At 40.5% G+C, this 7821-nt stretch overlaps 1 non-coding gene across 1 annotated transcript; it reads right to left on the bottom strand.

Moving 5' to 3' along the window:
* Window positions 1-3386: 3386 nt before the first annotated feature.
* On the bottom strand, window positions 3387-3490 carry LOC112718484 (small nucleolar RNA R71). Its single transcript, XR_003160822.1, has one exon. It is a non-coding gene; the product is annotated as a small nucleolar RNA R71 (small nucleolar RNA).
* Between the last annotated feature and the right edge of the window lie 4331 nt (window positions 3491-7821).

Genomic DNA, 7821 nt, shown 5'->3' with positions numbered 1-7821 from the left:
TTTCAATTTTCCTTGGTGTTGTGTTTTCCAAAATTTAAATGGAGTTCAACTCATCTTATGATCAAACAAATTTTATGGGATATTACCCACCATCACCAATCTCTAATGGTGGTTGGGAATATCACCAAGAAATCACAGATTCTGAGCACTCCAATCCATGGAGAAATGCTTCAGAAACACAATGAGAAAGAAAATCATATGGGATACCAACCACCACCACAAAATGATTCATATCATTATCCTCATGATGGATGGGAGTATCACCAAGAAACTGCAAATTCTGAGCAGTCAAATCACATGAAAAATTATCCACCCTCACTTCCCAGTTTCTCATTTGAAAATTCTTCATCAATTAACTATGCCTCAACACAAAATCCATCCCATGACTTGATGCCAAGGCATCTTAGGCTAGTTTCACTAGCATTTTTCTGTTAGTTTTAGTTGTTTTATGCATTTTCCTGAGCTTAAAGTAACCAAGAATGGTTAAAATGAACAACAAAGCAATGAACCATCCAAACAGTATGATTTTGATGCAAATTCCATGAGTTTTTAGTTATATTACTTGAATGCTATGAATGGAAGAATTCTCATGAAATTTTGCAAGACTTTGATGCAGTTGTTTGGATGATTTCAGGGAAGAAGAGGCTAGGCAAGGAAGCAACAAAATCAATAAAGGAAGCTTGAATATCACATGTGGAGTTTAAGTTCCAGTTTAAGCTTAAACTGGAACTTAAACTACCAAGCCATATAATGCTGGAAATGGCATTTAAGTTCCAGTTTAAGCCTAAACTGGAGCTTAAACGCCAGAATCATGAAAGTTGAGAAATGCTAAAACTGGCGTTTAACCTCCAGTTTAACCTTAAACTGGAAGTTAAACGCCAGAATGAGAATTGCACCAAGGAGCATTTCCACGTTTAAGCTCCAGTTTAACCTTAAACTGGAGCTTAAACGTGTTCGACACAATTTCTCACCAAGGAGCATTTCCACGTTTAACCTCCAGTTTAACCTTAAACTGGAGGTTAAACGCCAGAAGTAAGAAAGGCACCAGGAGCATTTCCACGTTTAAGCTCCAGTTTAACCTTAAACTGGAGCTTAAACGTGTTCGACTATTTCTCTCCTCCAGGGTTGCTTTCTCATTTCCACGTTTAAGCTTCAGTTTAACCTTAAACTGAAGCTTAAACGTGTTCGACATTTCACACTCCTGGGTTGCTTTCTTCCATTTCCACGTTTAAGTTTCAGTTTAACCTTAAACTGAAACTTAAACTTCAACTTAAATGCCACTTTTTGAAAGGGTTTCTGGGCCAAAAATATTGCAGTTTAAGTTAGTATTTGAGCACAAATATTAACTTAAACATACTCTGGTATGAAACCCAATTGAATATCATGGTTTATGGGATTGGGCCTGAAGAATTGATGAGTATGGAATTTCAATTTGTTGAGTCATGTGTCATTACTTGATTATCACTAAGTTGACTCAATGAATGTTACAGAATTGGATCAGCAGCCTCATCAGGGTTATGGATCATAAACCCAAAGCAAAAGGAAATCAAGGAAAGGCCTCAAAGCCCAAGAAACACAACAGAAGCTCAAATTAGAAAGTGTATAAATAGGATAGAATTTACGTTAGTTGGGGACTTTTACTTTTGGGGGATCATTTTTTGCTAGTTTTAGTTTTTGAATTCAGAGCTATGACTCACTAAACCCCTTTCATTGGGTTAGGGAGCTCCATTGTAATTCAATGAATCAATAATAGTTTTTATCTTCTTCTTCAATCTTTTCTCTTGAATTTTGTTAGAAAGCTTCTCGATCTAATTCCATTGGTTAGTTGTCTTGGGAAAGAAACTATCCATAATTGGAATCCTTCGGAACCTTGGGAAAGGAATGGAGGATTCATGCTAGAGAAGCTTTCTCACAGTGAATTGGATTGGGGTTTGGATGGATATTGTGACATGTAATCCTACCAAATTGTGGTTCATGAAACTGTGTGGTGTAATCAGTGATCGAGCATCATCTCTTCTTATGAACATTTAAACCAAGGGATTGGGAATTTGTTTGTTTTTAGAGAGAATTGGTGAGCCAAGGGATTGGTATCCAATCATATAAGATTGCCAAGCAAAATTCAATGAATGCATTGGTTGAGGAAGGGATAGGAATGTTTTGATTCGAAGATCTCAATATCTCCTGAAACCCAATGAATTCCCATTTCTGATCTACACTTTCCCTTTACATTCTGCAATTTAATTTCATGCAATCACCCCCATCCCTTTTAATTTCAGCAATTTAGCTTCTCGCTCTTTAATTCATGCAAATTTTACATTCCGCAATTCTCATCTAAATCTTGATTCCGCTCAACTAGAACACACTTCTAATCCGAATTGCTCACTCAACCAATCCTTGTGGGATTCGACCTCACTCTATTGTGAGTTTTTACTTGACGATAACCGGTGCACTTGCCGGAAGGAATTTTGCCGATCGTGCAATTTCCTAAAATCGTAGCATATCAAGTTTATGCTGTATCAAGTTTATGGCGCCGTTGCCGGGGATTGGTTTTCGATTGACAATTCTCAAATTGGAAGTTAACTAGAGTGAGCATTTTTCTTGTTTTGTTAATTCAGTTCAAGTTACTTGTTGAATTTTAATTTCTGCACTCTATTACTTGTTTTCTTTCTTTATGCCTTTAAATTCAAGCAACTAACTCACTGACCCACTAACTATTTGAATTAATTCCTCAACTGCTATAACCATACTCTTCCATTAACCAAGAGTATTTCACTTGTTTGTTGCCTGTGCTGTGTTCTTGTATGACAGGTAGGAGAGGAGAGACAACAACTCCTCCATATACCGAACCAGAGAGGACCCTTCATAAACTTAGAAGGGAAGCAAGAGGGAAGAGAGTACTGAGAGAAGAAGAATCTGAAGGAGAATCTGAGGACAATTTTGAGGAAGCTCTAGATCTCAACATGGATAGAGAAGCTCACAACCATAAGAGAGCTGATGGAAACAATACCATTCCCGAGAGGAGGGTTCTTGGTTCATACATAAACCCAACCTCTGGGAATTGTGGTAGCAGCATTCAGAAACCACCCATTCAGGCCAACAATTTTGAACTCAAACCACAGCTAATATCACTGGTGGAGGATCATTGCTCATTTGGTGGGAGTGCTAATGAAGATCCAAACCAACATCTCACAAAATTCCTGAGAATTTGCGACACTGTGAAGTCCAATGGAGTCCAGGAAGATGCCTATAAACTGCTCTTGTTCCCATTTTCACTTAGGGACAAGGCAGCTAAGTGGCTGGAATCATTCCCAAGGGGGAGCCTAACAACCTGGGATGAAGTGGAAAGCAAGTTTCTGGCACGTTTCTACCCCCCACAAAAGGTCAATAGGCTTCGATCTGAGGTTCAGACTTTTAGACAACAAGATGGTGAGACTCTCTACGAGGCATGGGAGAGGTTCAAGGAGTTGACAAGGAAATGCCCACCAGACATGTTCCATGACTAGGTGCAATTGCATATTTTCTATGATGGACTTTCTTATGAATCAAGGAAGGCTGTAGACCATTCATCAGGAGGTTCATTGAACAGGAAAAAGACTGTGGAAGAAGCCATTGAAGTGATTGAGACAGTGGCTGAGAATGAGTACTATTATGCTTCAGAGAGACACAACACTAAGGGAGTTATGAAGCTGAACCATGTTGATACAATTCTAGCCCAAAACAAAGTGTTTGCCAAGCAACTAGCAGAGCTCACCAGGAAATTAGAAACAAATCAAGTGGCTGCAATACACACACAAGATCAAGAGGAAGTAAGCACTGAAAGAGGTGATTGGGAAGAGGCCAACTATGTGGGAAATCAACAAAGGCAACCATATGATCCACATTCCAACACTTACAACCCAGGCTGGAAAAACCACCCAAACTTTGGGTGGGGAAACCAGCAAACCCAACCACAAAACCACAAACCTTACAACCCCAACCAACATAACAATTCCACATACCAAAACTCCAACCAAAGATCATACCAAGCCACACAAAACACTTACTCCCAACCACCATATCATGGCCAAAATAATCAACCTGCCCAACCTAATCCGAACCAACAATTTCAAGATCAATTAAACAGGTAGAAAGGAATGCTTGCAAACATGGGTCAGGACATAAGTGAGTTGAAAAGCTTTAGGGATGATGTGAGATCTACCTTAAGGAACCTGATGACAAGTCATCATATACCCATTTTTCAAGCTAATTTCACTTGTTTTGTTAGCATTTATGCACTTTCTTGCATCCTAAGTAAGTGATTTGGAGTGAAAATGCATAACTTCTCTAAATCAAGCAACCAATATGAAATTAATGATAAATCATGAGGTTTAAGCTAATTTTAATTGAACTTTAATTGATTTATAAGCCTCTTGAATTTAGTGATACTTGGAGTGGTTGTTTTGGTTTATTATAGGTGAAGAAAAGAAAAAAAAAGGAAAAGCGTGGCCTAAGAAGTGTAGCCTAAGGAAAGGAAAGTGTGGCCAAAGCAATAGGAAGCGTGCCGCATGCAAGGGGGAGGCAACATTGCCCTCCACAAGGGCAGACTGCCCTCTAGGAGGGCAACATAAGAGAACCAAGAAGAGAAGGCAACTCTGCCCTGCCCACTACAAGGGCAGAGCACAAAATGTGCCTTGAGACCAAGAGGAAGAGAACCTTGCCCTGCCCTCCACAAGGGCAGTATCGGGCTCTCCATGGAAGAAAATCAAAGGAAAAATATCACCCATGCATGCCACAAGGATCGAACTAGGAACCATGAGGAAGCTAAGACTTAATGTTGATTGTCGTGCCAAGATGCCAAGAAAATTAATAGAATGTGTGCCACAGCCGTGTTTCGAACACGGGACGTGCAAGAGGGAACATTGCCCTGCGCTTGGCGCGGGCAGGGCAGCATTTTGTGTATGGCGCACCAAGAAGCAAATCTGGCGCACCATGGCACGTTCCTGGCAGCATCTGGCGCACCATGGCACGTTCCTGGCAGCATCTGGCGCACCATGGCACGTTTCTGGCAGCATCTGGCGCACCAAGCTCAATCCTGGCAGCACCAAAAATTCTTGCCCTGCCCTCCGCGAGGGCAGGGCAGCATCCCATGCACCAAGGAAAATTTCTGGCGCACCAATCTCTGAGTCTGGCGCACCAATTCTCGATCCTGGCAGCACCAAGCACGCACCGTGGCGCACCAACTTTTCCTGCCCTGCCCTTGGCGCGGGCAGGGCAGCATCTCACGCACCAAGGCCGCACCAGCCTGCACCAATCGTCCGCACCATGCACCAATTTTCTGCCCTGCCCTCCACAAGGGCAGGGCAGCCTCCTGGAGCAACATTTTGGGCCAAAAATTCAAATTAAAAATCCATTTGAATTTATTTCTTCACCAAATCAAAAGCCCATCCAAATCCCAAAATCCAAGAATAGAAAGTGTATAAATAGAAGCTAGTTTGATGTAATTAGGACCTTTTACCACTTATCTTTTACTTGACTTTTGAATTTTGCACTTTCTTGGAGCTTGGAATTTCTTGTAATTGTTCTTGAGAGACTTGACCGAGAGCTTAGAGGATTAAGGGAGAATTGACTGATCTCCTTCCTCATTCTTACTCGGACAATTATACTCTTCTGTTTCTGAGTTTTGGGTGTGTGAAATTGAGGAAATTCTGTCTCAATTCCCATCTAAAATCTCTTTAAACCCTTTTCTGCATAATTGAATTTGATTTCTGTTCTTCTATTGCTTCTTCTTAAATTTTCTGTCAATTGCTTTGTGAACTTGGATCTGGGAAGGCAAATAGAGATCTAGGCTCTGCTACCTAGTCTCTTGAGACCTGAGACCACAATTTACTTTAGGTTCTTCTGTGAACCTCTGCTGCACTTTATTTCCTTTCTGATTGAATGCTTATTGCTTCTAATTCAATTTTTGCTCTCTTAATTGTTGCAATTTACTTTCTCTTTGTTTAAATTCTGCAATCCCAGTCCTCAAATCCCTTTTACATTCAAGCAATTTATATTTCTTGCCATTTAAGTCACTGCAATATACATTTCTTGCACTTTAAGTTTCAGTCATTTACTTTCCTGTTTTTTAATTTACTGCACTTTTCCCTTCCCCTTTTACATTTACTGTCATTTACTTCCTGTTAAACACAAATCACTCAACCAAAACTTGATTCGCTTGACTAAATCAACCACTAAACTAAAATTGCTCAATCCTTCAATCCCTGTGGGATCGACCTCACTCATGTGAGTTATTATTACTTGATGCGACCCGGTACACTTGCCGGTGAGTTTTGTGTTGGATCGTTTTCCACACATCAAGTTTTTGGCGACGTTGCCGGGGATTGAAATAGATTGACAATGATTAAGTGAAGTGGAGGTCTAGATCAAGCACTTTTTCTTTATCTTTTTACTAACACACTAACTGTTTGAGAAATTGCCTCTATCAATTTGCTAACAGTTTATTTTAACTAACTTCATTTAATCCTCAAGTATGCTGCCGTTTATTCCTCCTGTTTGATCGCATGCTACAGGAAATCAAGTTTCTACAAACAAGGAGTATCATGACATGAAGCCACCACTCATTACACTCATCAAGAACAATTGTTCTTATGATGGAAATTCATCGGAGGATCCTCAACAGCATATATCTACTTTCCTGAGAACTTGTAATGCGGTCAAAACCGATGGTTCAGATCAGGACACTTACAAGATCCTGTTATTCTCTTTCTCATTAAAGGGTGAAGCTGCACAATGGTTTGAAACTTTTCCTCAAGGAAGTATCACAAGTTGGGATGATTTGGTCACCAAATTTCTGGCCAAATTCACCCTATCTAGACAGATCATCCAGCTGAAAGAGGAGGAACATCTATTCACACAAGGGGATGAAGAACCACTCTTCAAGGCCTGGGAAAGATACAAGAAAGCAACTGATAAAGTGGCCTTCCGAGCTTTCTATGAAGGATTAACCCCAGAAACAAGAAAAGCAGTGGACTACTTCTCAGATGGCCTACTCAAAGCAACAACAACTGCCCAAGGAATTGCAGACCTCAATGACAAAGGAGTTAACAACCAACAGTCATTTGAGAAACCACAGAATGTAATCTCAAAAAAAGAAGTGATGAATAGTGAAGGGGTGAATGCGTTCAAAGACTTAAACAGACAAATGCACCCTCAACCACAGCAAAACATGGAAACCTCTGCTGAAACGAATGCCAAATTTCCACCATGGAGACCCCATTCCTATCTAAGAATGAGGGAGTCTCAACATCAAGAGCAAGGAAGTTTCCACCAAGGCAACCTCATGATCACAAACAGCCAATATCACACACCCACTAATACCATTCAAAGCCAACCCTCACAACACAGACACTCCCAAACCCATCTCAACTGGAGAAGGAGTGAGTACCAAAATCACAGACCAAGGGAATTCCATTATAACAACCCAAACTTCATAAACCATCACAAACACCATTACAGCAATAACAACCACTACATGCCGCCATCGCACCCACCCTTCCCACCTTTAACATCTCATAACCAACCAACCTCACAAGACTCTCAGAGAATCACAAACTTGGAGATCCTAACAGAGAGAATGATGAAACACCAAGAGGAAACAAGAAGGAACCAAACAATGTTAATCAAAAGAATTAAGGAGCAGATAGCTCAATTGGCGAAGCACTTTGCAGAAATGGGTGAGAAGAAACCAAATACTTTCCTCCAACCCCTTGAAGATAAACCAGCCAACAACGAAGATGCTACAAAGAGGGAAGGATGGAAAAGGATCATAGAGGACAATGAAAA

This window comes from Arachis hypogaea, chromosome 10, assembly GCF_003086295.3.
Source record: "Arachis hypogaea cultivar Tifrunner chromosome 10, arahy.Tifrunner.gnm2.J5K5, whole genome shotgun sequence".
Classification (NCBI taxonomy): domain Eukaryota; kingdom Viridiplantae; phylum Streptophyta; class Magnoliopsida; order Fabales; family Fabaceae; genus Arachis; species Arachis hypogaea.
The sequence above is the reverse complement of the archived record's forward strand: the minus strand, read 5'-3'. Positions and strand labels throughout refer to the sequence as shown.